We start from the raw sequence: 24,039 nt of genomic DNA on the forward strand, positions 1-24,039 counted from the left end.
TGGCGGAGAAGCTAGCCCAGGTGCATAAGGCATTACATCACTGGGACAGAACGGTTCTCCGTAACAATTCGAAAAAGGTGAGAAGAATACAGAGGGAGATTGAAAGTGTTAGCAGGGAGGCACTTACACCAGAGAACGTAGCTCGAGAGAAGGAGCTGGCTGAGGAATTGGAAAGACTGCTCGAACAAGAGGAATTGTACTGGGCACAAAGAAGCAGATTGAACTGGCTAAAGCATGGCGACAAGAATACATCGTACTTTCATAATTTTGCTTCGGCTCGTCGGGCTAAGAACCGGATAACAAAACTGAAAGATGACCACGGTGTATGGAAGGAGGGCACTGCCTATTTGAATCCTTTAATATCGGATCACTGGCCTCTTCTCCACAGAGATAGAGGAACCAGACCCTGAGCTATTGGAGAAGGTAACACCTAGGGTCACCGCAGCCATGAATGAGGAGATGTTGAAGCCATATACAGCCGAAGAGCTAAAAAAAAGCCCTATTTTTGATTGGTGGCATGAAAGCACCGGGGACAGATGGTCTCCATGCGCTGTTCTTTAAGAAATGTTGGTCCATTGTTGGTGATGCACTTACTCTAGAAGTGCTTGAGGCAATAAATAACAAGAAAATTCCGGAGGGGTGGAATGATACTGTCATTGTGTTGATACCAAAGATTGATACACCGGAGAGAATAACACAATACAGGCCAATCAGTCTATGTAATGTTGTTTACAAAATTATTTCCAAGATGATTGCTTTCCGTCTTAAGTCCTTTTTGGATGACATTATCTCACCTGTTCAGAGCGCCTTTGTGCCAGGGAGGTTGATCGCAGATAATATTCTGTTGGCTTATGAAAGTCTTCACACTATAAAGAATAAAAAGAAAGGCAAGGTTGGATACTGTGCTGTTAAACTTGATATGCATAAGGCCTATGATAGAGTTGAGTGGAAATTTTTAGAGCAAATAATGCTGCAGTTGGGCTTTCACACTGAAGTGGTGCAACTATTGATGGCTTGTGTCACCTCTGTCAGATATAAAGTGAGATACAATGACCAGGAGACTGAAGGGTTCATTCCTACTAGGGGTCTTCGTCAGGGAGATCCACTTTCACCATATTTGTTTTTGTTTTGTGCAGAAGGTTTGTCAAGCTTACTGGCTCATAAGGAGGAGGTTCATGGCATAGACGGGGTTAAGGTGTGCAGGAATGCACCATCAGTGTCTCATTTACTTTTTGCTGATGATTCCCTTATCCTCATGAAAGCTGATATGATCAATGCAACCTCGTTGAGACAGGTGTTGGATGAGTACTGTGCAAGCTCAGGACAGTTAGTGAGTGAAGGTAAATGCAGTATCTTCTTCAGTCCAAATGTGGATGTTGAGGTAAAGGCTCAAGTCTGTGCTGAACTCAATATAATGACAGAAGTCGTCTCTGATAGATACTTGGGACTACCTGCAATGGTGGGCCTTGATAAAAGTGAGAGCTTTGAATATTTGCTGGAAAGAATAGTTAACAGGCTAAAAGGGTGGAAAGAGAAAATCATTTCTATGGGCGGCAAGGAGATTTTATTAAAGGCAGTTATCCAGTCTATTCCTGTGTTTGCAATGGGGGTTTTTAAAATCCCAAAGAAAATATGCAAAGAGATGACAGACGCAATGGCCTCTTTCTGGTGGGGGGACACTGATGATCACAAGAGATTGCACTGGTTTGCCTGGTGGAGAATGTGTGTGCCCAAGAACAGAGGTGGAATGGGATTCAGAGATCTCCATGTTGGAAATATGCCCTAGAGGCAATAATAAAAGGACTATTATTATATTTCCTTGTTCATGATAATTGTCTTTTATTCATGCTATAATTGTGTTATCCGGAAATCGTAATACATGTGTGAATACATAGACACCAACATGTCCCTAGTAAGCCTCTAGTTGACTAGCTTGTTGATCAATAAATAGTCATGGTTTCCTGACTATGGACATTGGATGTCATTGATAACGAGATCACATCATTAGGAGAATGATGTGATGGACAAGACCCAATCCTAAACTTAGCACAAGATCGTATAGTTCGTTTGCTAGAGTTTTTCCAATGTCAAGTATCTTTCCTTAGACCATGAGATCGTGTAACTCCCGGATACCGTAGGAGTGCTTTGGGTGTACCAAACATCACAACGTAATTGGGTGACTATAAAGGTATACTACGGGTATCTCCGAAAGTGTCTGTTGGGTTGACACGAATCAAGACTGGGATTTGTCACTCCGTGTAAACGGAGAGGTATCTCTGGGCCCACTCGGTAGGACATCATCATAATGTGCACAATGTGATCAAGGAGTTTATCACGGGATGATGTGTTACGAAACGAGTAAAGAGACTTGCCGGTAACGAGATTGAACAAGGTATCGGGATACCGACGATCGAATCTCGGGCAAGTATCGTACCGCTAGACAAAGGGAATTGTATACGGGATTGATTAAGTCCTTGACATCGTGGTTCATCCGATGAGATCATCGTGGAACATGTGGGAGCCAACATGGGTATCCAGATCCCGCTGTTGGTTATTGGCCGGAGAGTCGTCTCGGTCATGTCTGCATGTCTCCCGAACCCGTAGGGTCTACACACTTAAGGTTCGGTGACGCTAGGGTTATAGAGATATTAGTATGCGGTAACCCGAAAGTTGTTCGGAGTCCCGGATGAGATCCCGGACATCACGAGGAGTTCCGGAATGGTTCGGAGGTAAAGAATTATATATAGGAAGTGCTATTTCGGCCATCGGGACAAGTTTCGGGGTCACCGGTATTGTACCGGGACCACCGGAAGGGTCCCGGGGGTCCACCGGGTGGGCCACCCATCCAGGGCCCCATGGGCTAAGTGGGGAGGGAACCAGCCCATAGTGGGCTGGTGGCGCCCCCCTTGGCCCACCCCATGCCTAGTTGGGAACCCTAGGGGGGGGCGCCCCAACCTGGCTGGGGGCACTCACCCTTGCCGCGCCCCCCCTAGGAGATCCCATCTTCTAGTGCCGGCGCACCCCCTAGGGGGCCTATATAAAAGGGGGGAGGGAGGGGCAGCCGCACCCTTTAGTCTTGGCGCCTCCCTCTCCCCTGCTACACCTTCCCTCTCGTAGTAGAACGGCGAAGCCCTGCTGCGGTGACCCCTGCATCCACCACCACGCCGTCGTGCTGCTGGATCTTCATCAACCTCTCTCCCCCTTGCTGGATCAAGAAGGAGGAGACGTCACGCTGACCGTACGTGTGTTGAAGCGGAGGTGCCGTCCGTTCGGCGCTAGGATCTCCGGTGATTTGGATCACGTCGAGTACGACTTCCTCATCCCCGTTCTTTGAACGCTTCCGCGCGTGATCTACAAAGGTATGTAGATGCAATCCGATCACTCGTTGCTAGATGAACTCATAGATGGATCTTGGTGAAACCGTAGGAAATTTTTTGTTTTCTGCAACGTTCCCCAACAGTGGCATCATGAGCTAGGTCTATGCGTAGTTCTCTTTGCACGAGTAGAACACAATTTGTTGTGGGCGTAGATGTTGTCAACTTTCTTGCCGCTACTAGTCTTATTTTGCTTCAGCAGTATTGTGGGATGAAGCGGCCCGGACCAACCTTACACGTACGCTTACGTGAGACCGGTTCCACCGACTGACATGCACTAGTTGCATAAGGTGGCTGGCGGGTGTCTGTCTCTCCCACTTTAGTTGGAGCGGATTCGATGAAAAGGGTCCTTATGAAGGGTAAATAGAAGTTGACAAATCACGTTGTGGCTTTCACGTAGGTAAGAAAACGTTCTTGCTAGAACCCTATTGCAGCCACGTAAAACTTGCAACAACAATTAGAGGACGTCTAACTTGTTTTTGCAGCAAGTGTTTTGTGATGTGATATGGCCAAAGTTGTGATGAATGATGAATGATATATATGTGATGTATGAGATCATGTTCTTGTAATAGGAATCACGACTTGCGTGTCGATGAGTATGACAACCGGCAGGAGGAGCCATAGGAGTTGTCTTTATTTTTTGTATGACCTGCGTGTCATTGAGAAACGCCATGTCAATTACTTTATTTTATTGCTAAACGTGTTAGCCATAGTAGTAGAAGTAATAGTTGGCGAGCAACTTCATGGAGATCATGATGATGGAGATCATGGTGTCATGCCGGTGACAAGATGATCATTGAGCCCCAAGATGGAGATCAAAGGAGCTATGTGATATTGGCCATATCATGTCACTATTATTATTTGATTGCATGTGATGTTTATCATGTTTTTGCATCTTGTTTACTTAGAACGACGGTAGTACATAAGATGATCCCTCATAATAATTTCAAGAAAGTGTTTCCCCTAACTGTGCACCGTTGCGACAGTTCGTTGTTTCGAAGCACCACGTGATGATCGGGTGTAATAGATTCCAACGTTCACATACAACGGGTGTAAGACAAATTTACACATGCAAACACTTAGGTAGACTTGACGAGCCTAGCATGTACAGACATGGCCTCGGAACACAGAAGACCGAAAGGTCGAGCATGAGTCGTATAGAAGATACGATCAACATGAAGATGTTCACCGATGTTGACTAGTCCGTCTCACGTGATGATCGGACACGGCCTAGTTAACTCGGATCATGTTATACTTAGATGACTGGAGGGATGTCTATCTGAGTGGGAGTTCATTGAATAATTTGATTAGATGAACTTAATTATCATGAACTTAGTCTAAAATCTTTACACATATGTCTTGTAGATCAAATGGCCAACGTTGTCCTCAACTTCAACGCGTTCCTAGAGAAAACCAAGCTGAAAGACGATGGCAGCAACTATACGGACTGGGTCCGGAACCTGAGGATCATCCTCATAGCTGCCAAGAAAGATTATGTCCTACAAGCACCGCTAGGTGACGCACCTTCTCCCAGCAGAACAAGACGTTATGAACGCTTGGCAGACACGTACCGATGATTACTCCCTCGTTCAGTGCGGCATGCTTTACAGCTTAGAACCGGGGCTCCAAAAGCGTTTTGAGAGACACGGAGCATATGAGATGTTCGAAGAGCTGAAAATGGTTTCAAGCTCATGCCCGGGTCGAGAGATATGAAGTCTCCGACAAGTTCTTCAGCTGTAAGATGGAGGAAAATAGTTCTGTCAGTGAGCACATACTCACTATGTCGGGTTACATAACCGCTTGACTCAGCTGGGAGTTAATCTCCCGGATGACGCGGTCATTGACAGAATCCTTCAGTCGCTTCCACCGAGCTACAAGAGCTTTGTGATGAACTTCAATATGCAGGGGATGGAAAAGACCATTCCTGAAGTATTTGCAATGCTGAAATCAGCAGAGGTAGAAGTCAAAAAGGAACATCAAGTGTTGATGGTGAATAAAACCACTAAGTTCAAGAAAGGCAAGGGTAAGAAAACTTCAAGAAGGACGGCAAGGGAGTTGCCGCGCCCGGTAAGCAAGTGCCGGGAAGAAGCCAAAGAATGGACCCAAGCCCGAGACTGAGTGCTTTTATTGCAAGGAAAGTGGTCACTGGAAGCGGAACTGCCCCAAATACTTAGCGGACAAGAAGGCCGGCAAAACGAAAGGTATATGTGATATACATGTAATTGATGTGTACCTTACCAGTACTCGTAGTAGCTCCTGGGTATTTGATACCGGTGCAGTTGCTCACATTTGTAACTCAAAGCAGGAGCTGCGGAATAAGCGGAGACTGGCGAAGGACGAGGTGACGATGCGCGTCGGGAATGGTTCCAAGGTCGATGTGATCGCCGTCGGCACGCTACCTCTACATTTACCTACGGGATTAGTTTTAAACCTCAATAATTGTTATTTAGTGCCAGCTTTGAGCATGAACATTGTATCAGGATCTCGTTTAATACGAGATGGCTACTCATTTAAATCCGAGAATAATGGTTGTTCTATTTATATGAGAGATATGTTTTATGGTCATGCTCCGAATGGTGAATGGTTTATTCTTAATGAATCTCGAGCGTAATGCTACACATATTCATAGTGTGAGTACCAAAAGAGTAAGGTTGATAATGATAGTCCCACATACTTGTGGCACTGCCACCTTGGTCACATAGGTGTCAAACGCATGAAGAAGCTCCATGCAGATGGACTTTTAGAGTCTCTTGATTACGAATCATTTGACACGTGCGAACCATGCCTCATGGGTAAAATGACCAAGACTCCGTTCTCAGGAACAATGGAGCGAGCAACCAACTTATTGGAAATCATACATACTTGATGTGTGCGGTCCAATGAGTGTTGAGGCTCGCGGTGGTTATCGTTATGTTCTCACCCTCACTGATGACTTGAGTAGATATGGGTATGTCTACTTAATGAAACACAAGTCTGAGACCTTTGAAAGGTTCAAGGAATTTCAGAGTGAGGTTGAGAATCAACGTGACAGGAAAATCAAGTTCCTGCGATCAGATCGTGGAGGAGAATACTTGAGTCACGAATTTGGCACACACTTAAGAAAATGTGGAATAGTTTCACAACTCACGCCGCCTGGAACACCTCAGCGTAATGGTGTGTCCGAACGTCGTAATCGCACTCTATTAGATATGGTGCGATCTATGATGTCTCTTACCGATTTACCGCTATCTTTTTGGGGCTATGCTTTAGAGACTGCCGCATTCACTTTAAATAGGGCTCCGTCAAAATCCGTTGAGACGACACCGTATGAGTTATGGTTTGGGAAGAAACCTAAGCTGTCGTTTCTAAAAGTTTGGGGATGCGATGCTTATGTCAAGAAACTTCAACCTGAAAAGCTCGAACCCAAGTCGGAAAAATGCGTCTTCATAGGATACCCTAAAGAAACTATTGGGTATACCTTCTACCTCAGATCTGAAGGCAAGATCTTTGTTGCCAAGAATGGATCCTTTTTAGAGAAGGAGTTTCTCTCGAAAGAAGTAAGTGGGAGGAAAGTAGAACTTGATGAAGTATTACCTCTTGAACCGAAAAGTGGCGCAACTCAAGAAAATGTTCCTATGGTGCCTGCACCGACTAGAGAGGAAGTTAATGATGATGATCATGAAACTTCAGATCAAGTTGCTACTGAACTTCGTAGGTCCACAAGGACACGTTCCGCACCAGAGTGGTACGGCAACCCTGTCTTGGAAATCATGTTGTTAGACAACGGTGAACCTTCGAACTATGAAGAAGCGATGGCGGGCCTGGATTCCGACAAATGGCTGGAAGCCATGAAATCCGAGATAGGATCCATGTATGAAAACGAAGTATGGACTTTGACTGACTTGCCCGTTGAGCGGCGAGCCATAGAAATAAATGGATCTTTAAGAAGAAGACAGACGTGGATGGTAATGTGACCATCTATAAAGCTCGGCTTGTCGCTAAGGGTTATCGACAAGTTCAAGGGGTTGACTACGATGAGACTTTCTCACCGGTAGCGAAGCTGAAGTCCGTCCGAATCATGTTAGAAATTGCCGCATTCTATGATTATGAGATATGGCAAATGGACGTCAAAACGGCATTCCTTAATGGTTTCCTTAAGGAAGAATTGTATATGATGCAGCCGGAAGGTTTTGTCGATCCTAAGAATGCTGACAAGGTGTGCAAGCTCCAACGCTCGATTTATGGGCTGGTGCAAGCATCTCGGAGTTGGAACATTCGCTTTGATGAGATGATCAAAGCGTTTGGGTTTATGCAGACTTATGGAGAAGCCTGCGTTTACAAGAAAGTGAGTGGGAGCTCTGTAGCATTTCTCATATTATATGTAGATGACATACTTTTGATGGGAAATGATATAGAGCTTTTGGACAACATTAAGGCCTACTTGAATAAGAGTTTTTCAATGAAGGACCTTGGAGAAGCTGCTTATATATTAGGCATCAAGATCTATAGAGATAGATCAAGACGCCTCATAGGTCTTTCACAAAGCACATACCTTGATAAGATATTGAAGAAGTTCAATATGGATCAGTCTAAGAAGGGGTTCTTGCCTGTGTTGCAAGGTGTGAAATTGAGCTCAGCTCAATGTCCGACCACGGCAGAAGATATAGAAGAGATGAGTGTCATCCCCTATGCCTCAGCCATAGGTTCTATTATGTATGCCATGTTGTGTACCAGACCTGATGTAAACCTTGCCGTAAGTTTGGTAGGTAGGTACCAAAGTAATCCCGACAAGGAACACTGGACAACGGTCAAGAATATCTTGAAGTACCTGAAAAGGACTAAGGAAATGTTTCTCGTTTATGGAGGTGACGAAGAGCTCGTCGTAAAGGGTTACGTTGACGCTAGCTTCGACATAGATCTGGATGACTCTAAGTCACAAACCGGATACGTGTATATTTTGAATGGTGGGGCAGTAAGCTGGTTCAGTTGCAAGCAGAGCGTCGTGGCGGGATCTACATGTGAAGCGGAGTACATGGCAGCCTCAGAGACAACACATGAAGCAATTTGGGTGAAGGAGTTCATCACCGACCTAGGAGTCATACCCAATGCGTCGGGGCCGATCAAACTCTTCTGTGACAACACTGGAGCTATTGCACTTGCCAAGGAGCCCAGGTTTCACAAGAAGACAAGGCACATCAAGCGTCGCTTCAACTCCATTCGTGAAAAATGTTCAAGATGAAGACATAGATATTTGTAAAGTACATACGGACCTGAATGTAGCAGATTCGTTGACTAAACCTCCCCCTAGAGCAAAACATGATCAACACCAGAATTCCATGGGCGTTCGATTCATCACAATGTAACTAGATTATTGACTCTAGTGCAAGTGGGAGACTGTTGGAAATATGCCCTAGAGGCAATAATAAAAGGATTATTATTATTATATTTCCTTGTTCATGATAATTGTCTTTTATTCATGCTATAATTGTGTTATCCGGAAATCGTAATACATGTGTGAATACATAGACACCAACATGTCCCTAGTAAGCCTCTAGTTGACTAGCTCGTTGATCAATAGATAGTCATGGTTTCCTGACTATGGACATTGGATGTCATTGATAACGAGATCACATCATTAGGAGAATGATGTGATGGACAAGACCCAATCCTAAACTTAGCACAAGATCGTATAGTTCGTTTGCTAGAGTTTTTCCAATGTCAAGTATCTTTCCTTAGACCATGAGATCGTGTAACTCCCGGATACCGTAGGAGTGCTTTGGGTGTACCAAACATCACAACGTAATTGGGTGACTATAAAGGTATACTACGGGTATCTCCGAAAGTGTCTGTTGGGTTGACACGAATCAAGACTGGGATTTGTCACTCCGTATAACGGAGAGGTATCTCTGGGCCCACTCGGTAATGCATCATCATAATGAGCTCAAAGTGACCAAGTGTCTGGTCACGGGATCATGCATTACGGTACGAGTAAAGTGACTTGCCGGTAACGAGATTGAACGAGGTATTGGGATACCGACGATCGAATCTCGGGCAAGTAACGTACCGATTGACAAAGGGAATTGTATACGGGGTTGCTTGAATCCTCGACATCGTGGTTCATTCGATGAGATCATCGAGGAGCATGTGGGAGCCAACATGGGTATCCAGATCCCGCTGTTGGTTATTGACCGGAGAGCCATCTCGGTCATGTCTACATGTCTCCCGAACCCGTAGGGTCTACACACTTAAGGTTCGGTGACGCTAGGGTTGTAGTGATATAATATGCAGTAACCCGAAAGTTGTTCGGAGTCCCGGATGAGATCCCGGACGTCACGAGGAGTTCCGAAATGGTCCGGAGGTGAAGAATTATATATAGGAAGTGCAGTTTCGGCCATCGGGAGAGTTTCGGGGGTCACCGGTATTGTACCGGGACCACCGGAAGGGTCCCGGGGGTCCACCGGGTGGGGCCACCCATCCCGGAGGGCCCCATGGGCTAAGTGGGGAGGGGAACCAGCCCATAGTGGGCTGGTGCGCCCCCCTTGGCCCACCCCATGCGCCTAGGGTTGGGAACCCTAGGGTGGGGGGGCGCCCCACCTGGCTTGGGGGGCACTCCACCCCTTGGGTGCCGCCCCCCCTAGGAGATCCCATCTCCTAGGGCCGGCGCACCCCCTAGGGGGCCTATATAAAGGAGGGGGGGGGAGGGGGCAGCCGCAACCTTGAGTCTTGGCGCCTCCCTCTCCCCTGCTACACCTCTCTCTCTCGTAGTAGAACGGCGAAGCCCTGCTGCGGTGACCCCTGCATCCACCACCACGCCGTCGTGCTGCTGGATCTTCATCAACCTCTCCTTCCCCTTGCTGGATCAAGAAGGAGGAGACGTCACGCTGACCGTACGTGTGTTGAACGCGGAGGTGCCGTCCGTTCGGCGCTAGGATCTCCGGTGATTTGGATCACGTCGAGTACGACTTCCTCATCCCCGTTCTTTGAACGCTTCCGCGTGTGATATACAAAGGTATGTAGATGCAATCCGATCACTCGTTGCTAGATGAACTCATAGATGGATCTTGGTGAAACCGTAGGAAAATTTTTGTTTTCTGCAACGTTCCCCAACACTCCATGCTTTCAACTTGGCAATGCTTGTTAAACAGAGTTGGAGATTGATCACTCACCCTAATACTTTGTGTGCGCAAGTATTGAGGGAAAAGCACTATCCAGATGGGAATTTACTCAAGGCAGGGCCAAAAAAAGGTGCTTCTTTTACTTGGCAGAGCCTGGTGGCGGGACTACAAACATTCCGAAGGGGCCATATCTTTAGAGTGGGAACCGGAGAAAGCATCAACATTTGGGAGGATCATTGGATCCCGGATAGCCCAGCTCGGATGGTGCTCACACAAAAGGGAAACAGCTTGCTGAGACGCGTGAATGAATTAATTGACCCTATCACAGAAGGATGGGATGAGGACCTTCTAAGGCATATTTTTCTTCCTGTTGATGTTGAAAGAATTCTCAGAATTCCTCTTTCTCCATTGTTGGAAGACTTTGTGGCCTGGAATGGAACCAAATCACATACTTTTTCAATCAGATCTGCATATTACATTGAGTGGGAGCACCAGTATGGCGCTAGAATGAGAGGTGAAGCTGCTAGTACGGCAGGAACGAACCCTGTGTGGGACATCTTATGGAAGCTGCAAGTACCAAGCAAGGTTAAAAAATTTGTCTGGCGCGCCCTCCATGGTACTGTCCCGGGCATGTGTATCCTAAGCAACAGACACATAAAGGTTAACCCTCAGTGTCCTGTTTGTAAGTCGGGGCCGGAGGACATTCGCCACCTGATCTTCACTTGTACACGTGCAAAAGAGGTGTGGGGAAAACTTGGTCTGTTAGAGGATATTAACTTGGCGCTTTGTGTGGATCGATCGGGCTCGGTGGTGTTAGAAGAACTGCTCACGAACCCGTTAAAGAAGTCCCCAGTCCTCGGTCAGCTAGGACTGCAGGAGATGATCGCCGTGGCAGCTTGGTATATCTGGTACGAACGACGGGAAGCGGTGAAGGGGACTCATATAAAGAGCGCAGTACACACTGCTTTTGCTATCTAGGCGATTACTATCAATCATGAGAAACCGGCCAAAGTAGTGTTACCCACAGCAAGGTGGGAGAAGCCTTCGCCGGGAAACTACAAACTCAACACTGATGCTTCTTTTTTTGAGGACGGGAGTGGAGCAATCGCGGCTGTTCTTAGAAACTGCAAGGGTGAGGCATTATCTGGTGTAGCTGAACCCTTTCAGAATGTGATGAATGCACAAACAGCGGAGGCTCTTGCTGTCAAACGAGGTCTCAAGATGCTATTTGATCAAGGCTGCTCTAGAGTCGCTGTGGAATCAGATTGCCTGGAGCTCGTTGAGGCGTTCAAGGGTGAGTCGGACATCTGGAGCTCCTACACGCCTATTTCTGATCGATTGCTTTGATTTAGCACATGGAATTCCTTCGATTTCTTTCCAGCATTGCCCGCGGGGAGCCAACAATCTGGCACATTTTTTAGCTAGATATAGCTATGAGCAAGGTAGTAGTTTTGAGTGGGTGGATGAAGCACCAAACTTTTTGTTATCGCATGTATTATCTGATGTAATCTTGCCAAGAGATGAATAAAGTGCCATGAGGCTTTCCCTTCAAAAAAAAATCAAATACGCGGCATTCACAAAGAGAAAAAAAAGACATCACTAAACTCGCTATTTTTGTCTATACTTTTTTTTCGGTGATATGTACTTGAACTTGATACATTACAGCGATGTGCCCCTAGCATCGTCGTAATTAAACGTCTGTAAGACTTGAGATTCGATGTCGCGAGCCAAAATTAACCAAAACCAAGCATGGCCATCTTTATCACAAACCGCGTTGCCATGATGAAAGTGACCACACGATGAATGTGAGACAAGAAAAGAAGACGGGGAGTTAAAGAGGCGGTGCGTGTGTTAGGCTGGTTGCTTGCAACACAGGGTATGTACATAGCTACTTAGCTAGCTACAGTAGGTTGCTGTGGTTGGACATGGACCTAACCTACCCAAGGAGGTCGAGGAGGAGTACAAGTTGCAAAACAAGGGGCAGACATGCCCCTAATTCCAGGTGCCCTCCTGATGAATCAATCAGCTCAGCACGACACGAGCCACCCACCGGCCCGCCAAATTGCGAGCAGAATCAGTGTCAAGTGCCGCCTAATTAAATCGGCAACTAACCAACGTGATTGGTATGCCTCATCGTTAGTTGGTTCATGCGTGCGAAAATCCGAACAAAATCCAAGACCGCACATGGCCCTTGGATGGCGACGCGTAACGATCGACGAGCAGGGCGGGGCGGGAAGGGCCGCCTCCCTGCGGCGATCTCTGTTGCCTGCCTATCTGCCCGGGTTCGTTTGGATCGGAAGGCTCGGCTCGATGGACGGACGGACGGATGACGATCGGCGACGGCTTGGACGGACGGAGGCTTTGGCCGAAATGAAGACAGCGACACGCATCGTAGGTAGCCTGGCTGGCCGCGTCGGGCATCATTGCCGAAGATGGACGGGCACTCGAGTGAGCTGGGCTGGCCATGTTTGACTCGGGAGTGCAGCAGCGCACGGGCCGGGGGGAGACGGAGAAAAATTCGCGCCGTGTGAGTCGGACCTCCTTGCTTCGCCACCGACCCGCGCGTCCACACCAGCCGCACGGCGCAGGGGTGGACGCCACGCGGTTTCGCTTGTCGCCACTCTCCTCGGCTCCGCCCACGCGCGGCCCGCCCGGGGGAGGGGGTGGACGGCGTTTTGCGCTCGGTCTTTGTTGGCCGTGGGAGGCAAAACGGAGCGATCTGCGGCGCGGGACGTTCCCCCTGCCAGCCAGCCAGCACGGGCGGGCTGGGCGGGCGTAGACCGCAGACGCGCTTCCCTCGCTCGCTCGTTGATTGGTTGGTTCGCTGATTGGTCGTCCGGTCGCGTGGCCGGGGGTGCGTGTGCCGGTCTGCACGCACGTATGGGCCACTCCAGCCTGCATCAGCTGACCCGGTCAGGATCGATACATCGTCGTGTACCCAAACCGCCAGCTGATTATCATTTTTCTGCCAGATTTGATGCGTGTTTGAAACAGATAGTTGGTATACCGAAAAAACGCCATATAACACGATTTACATAACTAGTAAGTTTACAGGTGCAACACGCGTCTCAACCAATGCTAATTTCAACAAATGGTCCTACTATGAATGACATCCGCGTAAGTAAACCATGACAAGCAAGCATGCAAAGATCCAAAGAAATACGCTTAAAGAGCTTGAGATTGAGGATGAACGTAACCACCACAAAATGGTTCGCTATCATCGTGTAAGTTACAGCAAAATTCAAAGAACGTGACACATGAATTTCTATCTGCACAGCTCGTCTCTGAATTGGACTTTCATGTTTCTTGCTATCTTTCTCACAACATGCTTAGCTTCAGAAAAAGAACAGCTAAAGTAGCCTGCAGAAAGAGCTGGAACATAGAAGATTTGCACATGATAAAGGTAAGAAGAAGAAAGAAACAAGAAAAACCAGGGGTATCCCTCGCGCCAAGCAGCCCTGAAGGCCTTAACCTTGTCCCTACTCAGGGAGAAAACCACATTAGCCGATGCCTCTTTTGCTTCAAAAGTTCTCCTGTTGCGTTCTTTTCACAGATTCCAAACAGTGTCCAGGGCCTAAACTGTTAAAAAAAATTGAAGTCATGGACTGTACTGCAAAATTATACTGCATCAGAGTTTCCTTTTTTGCGGGCCGTCGACGGACCAACCGCCCAGCCCGGGAGCAAAGGGTCGGGCCGAGATATCTATTCCTAACCGAGCAGTTGGTAGTCTCGCTTCCAAGTTTTTTTTAGTCCCACCTCCTATGGTTTTTTTTATACCTCCTCCCACCTCTGACTTAGCCACCACAAACCGAAAAAACCTCATGCTAAGACCTCAACCCGCACCCATGCACGTACGACTGAAAAAAGACCTACGAAGGTTAACCAACGAAAAAAGACCTACGAAAATTAACCAGCGACAAAAAAACCTAAACCTATCGCCCGCACGTACGAGGTGAAGGAGCGACGACCCCTGGATCTATTCACGACGCGAACGCCGCCGCCTGGCAGATCCCAGGCGCTAGCCGCGGATCCCTTTGCCGGCTCCGAGGGGTCGTGGAGGCGCCGCCGTCGAGGTCCCAAAGGAGGCGCCGCCGCCATCGTTGTGGACCTCTGGGTCGCCATCTGGACACCTCTGCTGAGGTACGCCTTCGCCTTCGCACGCCGCCGACCTCCCAGAGGAGACGCCGCCACGACCTGCGCTAAACCCTAGGCATCAACCACCGTGCTCCCGTCCTCCGGTTCCTCCTGCGTTCGCCACCATGCGATCGCCTTCCTCCCTCAGGTTCATCTCCCCTCTTTTCTCTATTTGGTTCAAGACGGAGAGAATCAGATCAGGATAGAGAGATGGAGATGAGGATTGAGGCCATGGGATCCCTTTGTGATTGCAACTTATACATGAGCTCAGTTTAGATCCCTTTGCTAGAAAAAAGAATGCTGCATACAACAATGATCTTATCTAGATTAATGGTTCTCTGATTATTCTTTTGATTCTGAGTCATCAATGTGTTTTTATTGTAGGTTCTTGTACGGAACATACCACCAAACCCCGATGAATCAGTTAGCAAGCCTATGGAACATTTCTTCCTTGTCAATCATCCTGATCATCATCTGAAACATCAGGTAATCACTAAATTTTGGAACATCTCCCATTTGAAGAATCATCTGCAAATTCAAATGTAAGGAAGTGTGCAGTGCAAGCAATTATCAGGGTAAATCTATTTCTCAATTATGTATTTTTACCACTTCATCAGGAGTGTAAACTGATACTATTTCCAACTACAAAGTGTTGGCTGCCCAGGAAGAAGGAAAGGTCAGTCCAGACATGACATTTAACTCTAATAATGGAGGTACGTAGTGCCTACTGCTCCCTTGTCCCTTGCTACCGGCTGGGGATGCTCGGCGGGCAGTCCCTGCTCTCATTTTCCTCCAGCCTCTGGTAACCCTCCTCCTCACCTGCCTCGCTGAAGCAGGATTCACATGTTAGTTTAGTTTGGAGGGATTTCCTGTGGTTGTGCGTGAATCCAGTGTTCACTAGGCTTGTATGTTTCATTCCTAATTTGCTAGCTCCTGCCTAAACACGCATTAGAGAATCTCATGTATGTAACAGAAGATACACAAATGTGGTTTTCCAGGGAGCATCAGGTACATCTTATGTGGGGATGAACCATCAGCTAAAGGGAGTGATAGGAAAATATTTTGTTGAATGCAATGGGAAGGCGAAAAACGACACGCCTTGGCGAAGCAACTCTAAGATTCGGTAAGGCTAATCAAGTCTGCAATCAAATCCAAGAGCAGGGGCAGAGAAAAACATTAAAATACTTTTTAGGGCAGAGAAAAAGTTAAAATACTTTTTAGCTATTGATTGAAGTGACTGGTAATTAGTAGCAGGAGCAACAATTGTAGTAAGAACCTACCTAGGCATATTTTCTCTCTTTCCTATCACATGGCACATTGAATAACTTTACAGTACAAATACATTCACATATGTTATTTTAAATTATCATGTCATGGAGGTTCTCGTTATTTCGAATCTTTGGTCGGAACCTTCATTTTGTGTTATTAAATGCACATGGTATTCAGTTATCTCCATTATGGTGAGAAGACTTTGATCTTGATATATCAGATTTAAGCCTCCTACACCATAGGAGGTCCTCCTTTTGGTGATATTCACTCATATGTCATTCTAAATTATCATGTCATGGAGGTGATGGGTATTTCGAATCTTTGGTTGGAACCTTCATTTTGCGTTAAATTCACATGGTATTCAGTTATCTCCATTATTGCCAGTAGCAATGCACAAGCACTTTCTATTAAATGCACATGCTATTTTCTTTTGTATCATGTCATTTTGTGGTCATTAACAATCAGATGGATGAAATTGATCTTGTTTTGTGCATCATGGATTTTCCTCAACTGAATGAGTAGAAACATAAGTGTGTAATGTAGTAGCCCCTCTATTCCATTGTTATAAATATTATAGTTTTTCAATCTTCTGACCTGATCGTAACAGCTGTTTAAAAGGAAGTGATCACATCACTATTTAGATTTTACTTTTTTTTGTATGCTTAAACATAAGATTAGTTTGTCCCCTTTCTTTTTACCCTTCATGCTAACATAATAAATACATATTTGAACTGAATTGGTTGTATTACATATGCCACGAAGGATGTCGCCACTTGAAGCTCAATTTCCATCAGCCCCTCTTTTAATTCACTTGCATTGTTTCAGCTTTGCATTGTACTTCTTTGACGAATTACCTCATCCAATCGGCTTTAATTCGGAGCGTCAGTCTTACTAATTATCATCGCCTTAACTTTTCATATGAACCTCTTACAGGAAACAAGGACTCCTATTTGTCTGTAGTACTGCCCATGAGACTCAACCTTGTTTTACCTTAATTATCATGGTGTGCCTTTTTTTAGAATAGCTCACCATTTTGTTAGTGGCAATAAAATGCATCTTTAGGCACACCTATAGCGCACATGTGATGATGTACAGATGAAAGAAAGATCTTAGAAGCTGAGAAGCCGAGAGCTGGAGGAACAAGGAGAAGCTAAAAAGACAGAAGAAGTCAGAGCATGTGGAGCTGTTGGGCAAGCAGAGTTCTATCTGGGTATTTAGGTAGCTGAGGATAAAAGGGAAAAGGAAAATGTTGACGATATAGTCACTCAATGCTGAGAATGTTGCCTGCATACTTTGTTGCCTATATATCATTGGCTTTGTATTGATCCAGGCAAGAACAAATCAGACGGAACAAGTTTGCTACGGGTGGGTGTGCATCAAGCTGCTTCGTTGCCGGCGGCGAGTAATCTCACACATGTTTATGGCGCATATGTACCAGGAAATTCAAATGGTACTACCCGACGTGCCTTTCATACGAAACAGTTTATGCTTATGGGTGTTCATCTTTGTTTCTGTATACAGCTTACGGCTTTTTTGTTGATCCCTTCCCTGTAGGTTCTGATCATACGTGCGAGGGGAATCAGGTAGGGCTTGATGCGCCTTTCATACGAAATGTTGATGAGAATTACCCAAGTAGTCCAGGTATGAGGCTGTGCGGATATAGTAATCATAATTTTCAGTGGCATCGGCATGTTCTAATAAATAAGATGGGAAGTTCAGAATAATGTAACATCGGCATGTTCTAATAAATAAAATAAGAGAAGGTTGGGTATACTGAAGCAGACCCCTTATAATTATGAACGGTTTATAAAGTTGAAGGATAAAACTTGAACGAACACAATTCTGAGGTTTGTAAAGTGAAGCCAAAGACAAGTTTGAGGGGTAATGTGGACTTCTCTCAAACTATATTATTAGAGGACAATGAGGGTCTTGAAGACAATGAAAGCGATGAGTTTCTGCTGGTTTTGTTTTGTTGTAGGCAAAGTTCTTAATTATAATTATCAATGTGTTTGTTTTTCTTAAGGACGCAGTGACATGCAAGGCGAGGGAAATTGAAGCCAAAACATGCAGGACGGCCAGGAATGTGCCATTTTTTCTATGACAGCTTAGTGATTTTACCCTTTTTGTATTTTTTACATTGCTAGGTACAGTAGTTTATATGAAATGATTTGTTAATGGCAGGGGGTGGTTCTTCAATCTTCAGGGAATCAAGTGGTAGCATCAGATGCTGACATGCATGGAAGGTAGCAGTATATGTATTTGTAGCAAATCATCATCACCCATAAATAAATCATCTCTTGCCCGCTTCCTCTGTCCGGTTGTCAACTCAAATTGCTTTGGTTCACAAATTCGTTTCATCGTACATCTAGGTACACTAGAACTGAGAGACTACTTTCGTTGAATGGCTCGTGCGAGTAAACTGACAATAGTATTCATCCAAGATGCAGTAGTATATGTATCTTCATAGAGATGTAGATGCATAGATAGTTCAATAGTGCACATGTTCATTGACAGGGATGTAGATGTAGTATACAACCGAGGTTACATTGACAAGTTGGTCCATGATGCTCCCAGGAAAAAGAAAATATGATATATTTTTTCACACTATCATCCATAGTGAAACTTGTATTTAATATTTCTTTGTTTTGCAATGCTGAATATTTTGGGAACACACAGTAAGATGTAATCTACGGATTCACCAAATCAGCTTGAACATTGTTATCATGCTTCGTATGATTTGGTAATGATTTCAGAACTTGGAATGGGGCAAATAAAGTTGAAACCATGCACTATTCCTCACAAAAAAAACAGTTACTGTCGAGAGGTTTCATACTGACATTATTTCTTACCAACTAATGGTGCATTACTCCTGCCATGATAACAGCACTAACTACTCCATGATCACAGCAGTAAACATTGATAAGAGTACAAGCATTGGAGGAGTACTCACCACGTTCGAGGAAGTCGTCATCATGGTGGTGGTGGTCGAGGAAGTCGTAGGTGCTGGTGGCATCATCACGGAGCAGGCACCATCTTCTCCTCGACTTAAAATGTAGTACTCCATGTACTCCCACTTGTTAACTTTCTGAAATGCAGATCCACTCCAAGAATGTGCTCTAAAATGGAAGTAACATGGAGTATACTCTAAAAATCAGTATGGTTTGAGCCCACTAGATCAATCAATGTTCTCCAGCATGATAAAAAAATACTACAACATGAGTATTACAGCAGAATCAGTTTGGTTTGAGCCAAGCAAGAGTACTAAAATCCTGACAAAAAGAATACTACAGCATGAAAAACATGATTTCAGAGATGTTGATTTCAGTACTTACAACCCATTGATAAACATGATTTTCAGAAATGTTGATTTCAGTTAAACTACAATATTTACTCCAAGCAAATACTCTAAGAAACAATAGAAGTACTCCTACATTACTGAAAGTACTCCTGTAGTACAAATACTCTAGGGGGAATGTACTCCTGTGAGTACTGAATTTACTAAATTCAGAGGCATCAAAATGCTCACACCCAAGTTCAGTCATCTACACATGGAGTAGTGCAACCGAGTGGTCTTTACCATGCCTGAATCGGCGAGTGGTAGTGGCAGCAGCAGCAGCCTTTCCAATCTACTCCCGCGGCAGAGAGCAGTTCTTGACCACAGTACATCTACATCCATATTCCATCCACATCAACAATCACAATCACAATCAGCTCCATTAAACATGATTTTCAGAAATGTTGATTTCAGTTAAACTACAATATTTACTCCAAGCAAATACTCTAAGAAACAATAGAAGTACTCCTACATTACTGAAAGTACTCCTGTAGTACAAATACTCTAGGGGGAATGTACTCCTGTGAGTACTGAATTTACTAAATTCAGAGGCATCAAAATGCTCACACCCAAGTTCAGTCATCTACACATGGAGTAGTGCAACCGAGTGGTCTTTACCATGCCTGAATCGGCGAGTGGTAGTGGCAGCAGCAGCAGCCTTTCCAATCTACTCCCGCGGCAGAGAGCAGTTCTTGACCACAGTACATCTACATCCATATTCCATCCACATCAACAATCACAATCACAATCAGCTCCATAATCTCTCCTTGCCTTTCCCCGAATCCTAGGCTCCAGAGATTGGAAAGGTGTGGGGAAAATTAAGGATGATAACCTTGCAGGTCAAGCATGGGGAGCTCGACTTCGCGGCTGACCTGGGTGCAGGTGACGGGGCACTCGTAGCGGCGGAGGAGTACCAGCAGCGTCGGAGATGGCAGCGTCCAACACGGCGCTCCTCCTTGCAGGTCGATGGCGGCGAGGAGCGCTAGCATCCGTCGCCGCCTTCCTCGAGCAGGACAAGGCCGCCGTGCCCGCGCTTCTCACGCTCCTACTCGACCTCGCTAAAATATCCAACTTTGGCTCGACTGTGGCGCTGAGGATGCGGGCGAGAGGGAGAGGTGACGCAGACGTGAAGGCCCGGCGGCGACGCCCGAGGAGAAGGGCGGCGACGCGGTTGATTCGCCGACGCGAGTGAGGGGGAGGTGCGTCGCCGCCGCGGGATAGGGATTTGGTGGAGTGGGTGAGCGAGGGGAACGAGCGTGAAGAGGCGACTGGGTGAGTGGGCGAGTAAGTGAGCGAGGGGAAAAACCGGAAACCATAGAAATTTTGTAACGTTCCAAGAAATGTACTACAAAACCTTCTACATTCAAAGTACCAACATTTATTTTTGTTATCACTATATTTAAAATAATACTCCCTCTATAAACTAATATAAGAACGTTTAGATCACTAAAATAGTGTTCTAAACGCTCTTGTATTAGTTTACAGAGGGAGTACTAATTTAGGAAATGCAGGAATGTGTCTGGCTATTATGTTTTTTTATGCTCTGGTGGAATGGTAAAGAATTATTTCGTCCGGTTAACACTATGAGTATTTTCCGTTGCACATTTTAAGTCCTTCAACATGAAGCTCCGTTACACGTTGCTTGTGCAAGATGTGTATATAAGCTAACGAAGAAGTTCTTATTATACTTACTCAAATATCATGTGAATCAAGCTAAAAACAACATTCCTGATATTTTGCGGGAATTAATTTTTTTTGAACCTTGAAAATAACAGGAGTCTCCTACTATTATATATTACTCAAAATAAAGTACTGGGTAATTACATGGCCAAGAAGCAAATAAAAAGAAAGGAACTATGATTTACAGAGATAGGTTTGGGATGAAGCTATCAATAAAGGAGACCAATTCAGGATTAACTCTGAATTTAAGATTTTCCAAGTCAGCTTTGAGTGCTCTTTTCCAATCATACAGGGATGCAGTAATCTTGTCAAAGTAGCATATGTTCCTTTGTTTCCAAATGTTCCAGGCGGCCGGGACTTTGATTGCATTGAACAATGAGTATGGCCATGAAGACTTCACTGCATCAAACATCTCCTGAAGTTCCAAGTTGGTATCCCATTGAATATTGATGGAGTTCCAATAGACCGCACTGAAGGTGCACTCAAAGAATGGGTGTTTGTTCGTTTCCAGTGGTGTGGTGTTGCACAAAAGACAGGAGTGACTCCAATATCAAAATGTCTCCGGTGGAGCATGTCTCTTATGTTGACTCTGTTCATTAACATCAGCCAGGTGAACACTTTAAGTTTCATGATACACTTTGTCTTCCAGATCATTGTGATGTATGCGGGTGGCTGCAGTTCTCTGAAGAAGAAGTTGGTGAATTTCTTGGGCCGAAACTGAACATCTCCCCAACAAGTAATCCATTCATTAGCCATCATTGGTTCCAAGTAGAGACCATTCATATGATTCTGCAGATATGTTAATTCATGTAGCGCCCCGATTGATAGAGTGAGGTAAAAGTTTTTAGAAGCCTGTGGTCTGTCTTGGAATTGCACTATAGAAATATCCTCCTCCCTTATGAAAGAGAACATGTGTGGCAGCTTGTTGGAAAGGGGTTCGTCATCGATCGGAATATCTTTCCATAAAAGAATTGTGTCGCCAGCTCTAGGGATGCAAGTTGTAACCCCTCTGTATATGTCCATCAACGAAAACACATCGTTCTGTATATCTTTCCATAAAAGAATTGTGTGAAAATTTCTTAAGCGCAACAACTATATATTAATTTGTAATAGAATTTTAGTTGGATCATCGCTCTATATGTATACATCGTTAATTTATCATTTTTTTATCAATTTACATTGCAAGTGCATTGGACTACGATAAACACCCAATTGTGCCCGTGCTATCTTGTTTCTACATGTGAAATTTAACATGCATTATGTTTGTATAATTCCAGCAAAAAAATTTCGTGGCACGTGACAAGGCACCGACATTCCCATGCTATCTTATCTCTACATGTGAAATTAAACAGTTATTATGTTTATACAACTCAACAAAAATATTTCAAAAGCCCGTGGCAACGCACGGACACTCTATTAGTGGTCGTTAAAGTCTCACATTATCCTTGCTCGCACCAACAAGATGGTGAAAAAAGAAAAGAAAAAGAGAGAGCGAGGCCGACGGGGAATCCATCCTACAATGAGCTCTTCTTCTCAATCAATCTCTCTCTCTCTCCCCTCAACTCACGACTTCCTTCTATTCCTTTTCATTCCGAGTCGTCGCCTTGCAGGCAGGCACATCATGCCAAACCCATCCTGGATTCTCCCCACCGTCCCGCCGCCGCCCTGCTCCCGGCCGAGGTAAGTGCGCCGCGCCCACTCCGCCCAATTTCACCGTCTGCTGTGCTAGGGTTGCACTTACTATTTCTTTCTCGTCAGCCGCCGTCGCTCCACTCATCCGTCAGTCGGCTGGCGAGAGAGAGGCTGGCCAAGTTTTTGGGTCTCGGTCGCTGCTCCCGCTAGCTGGATTTTAGAGACGATTACTGGTCTCGGCAAGGGGCCGAATTAGCATATTTCTGTGAGGCCGCCTACTTTTAGCCTCCGAGGGTTAGTTTAGTTTAGTTTAGTTTAGGAGGGGAATGCGTAGGTAGGAAAGCTTCAGCGTCGCGTCTTGTATCGTCGCGTTTTGGGGGCTCGGTCGCTGTAGCTACTGGGCCGACTCATTTTCATCACTTTTTTTCCTTCGCTAGGCTTTGTTTTCTTTTTCGCTATGTTCCACCATTCCCTCAAAAAGAAAACGCTGAGTTCTCTGACTTTGCTGGTTTATGCTTGTTTTTTTAATTTTCTTTATCATTTTTCTAACCTTTTTCTTTGTTTTTTCTCGTTTTTTGTTTTCTTAGCCTTTTCATCGGTTTTATTCATCTCTTTCATTGTTTTTTCCCTCATTTTTATTTGTTTTTTTAGTTTATTCCTTTCTTCAGTTTTCTTTTATTTGTTTCTTGGTTACTATCGCTTTCTTTTGTTTTTTCTTGTTTCTATCTCGGTCTTCTCTGTTTCCATTCTTTTGAATAGGTTTCTTCAGGTTTTTCATTTTCTTTATTTTTAATTTAAATTGTTTTTATTTATTTTATTTTATTTTGTCATTTTTCATCAGTTTCTTTTTGGTTCAAAATATGTTAACTTTTTTCAGTACACATTTAACATTTTTGTATACACTGAAACTTTTTTAAATACACAGTTAACAAATTTAAAATGCATGGTTAACATTTTTTGAGAACTTATATTTTTATGTCTACGTTTTCCATACACACTGTACATTTTTTGTATATCTCTAATACATTGTTACAATACTCCCTCTCTTATATTTCTTTACAGAGGGAGTACACGTTTAACATTGTTTCTATACAAACATTTTTCAAATTCTTGATTAACAACTTTTTGCAAATGCAATATTATTTTTTTAATACATGATCAACATTTTTTCTATAAACATTTTTAACATTTTCAATGCTTGATTAGTTTTTTTCAAATACAAGATTATAATTTTTTAATACACGGTAAACATTTTTTCTATACACATTTAAAATTTTCAAATGCTTGATTAAATATTTTTTCGAATGCAAGATTAACAATTTTTTAATACATGTTTAATACTTGATTAACATTTTACAAATACTTGTTTAACATTGTTTTAAATGCTTGATTAATTTTTTTTCAATAAATATCTACTTTTTTCACTCACATTGTATATTTTTCCGAATACATGAGAAACATTTTCTTTCTACACATTTAACATTTTGTTAAAAAGGTTTTATGTAAAGTGTTTCTTAATATA

At 44.4% G+C, this 24,039-nt stretch overlaps 2 long non-coding RNA genes across 4 annotated transcripts; both read left to right on the forward strand.

Annotated features, from left to right (window-relative positions):
• The first annotated feature begins 14,610 nt into the window (after positions 1-14,610).
• LOC125524647 lies at positions 14,611-15,393 on the forward strand. 2 transcript variants are annotated; one of them, XR_007290910.1, is made up of 3 exons: positions 14,611-14,750; positions 14,987-15,177; positions 15,253-15,393. It is a non-coding gene; the product is annotated as an uncharacterized LOC125524647 (long non-coding RNA). The 2 variants fall into 2 exon arrangements; XR_007290909.1 differs by having other exon boundaries at positions 14,987-15,088; positions 15,220-15,357.
• A 1,554-nt stretch (positions 15,394-16,947) lies between these two features.
• Positions 16,948-20,182, forward strand: LOC125524646. 2 transcript variants are annotated; one of them, XR_007290908.1, is made up of 6 exons: positions 16,948-17,089; positions 17,202-17,321; positions 17,426-17,512; positions 17,895-18,114; positions 18,779-18,926; positions 20,045-20,182. It is a non-coding gene; the product is annotated as an uncharacterized LOC125524646 (long non-coding RNA). The 2 variants fall into 2 exon arrangements; XR_007290907.1 differs by lacking the exon at positions 16,948-17,089 and having other exon boundaries at positions 17,180-17,321.
• The last annotated feature ends 3,857 nt before the right edge of the window (positions 20,183-24,039 follow it).

Source organism: Triticum urartu, chromosome 7, assembly GCF_003073215.2.
Source record: "Triticum urartu cultivar G1812 chromosome 7, Tu2.1, whole genome shotgun sequence".
Lineage (NCBI taxonomy): Eukaryota > Viridiplantae > Streptophyta > Magnoliopsida > Poales > Poaceae > Triticum > Triticum urartu.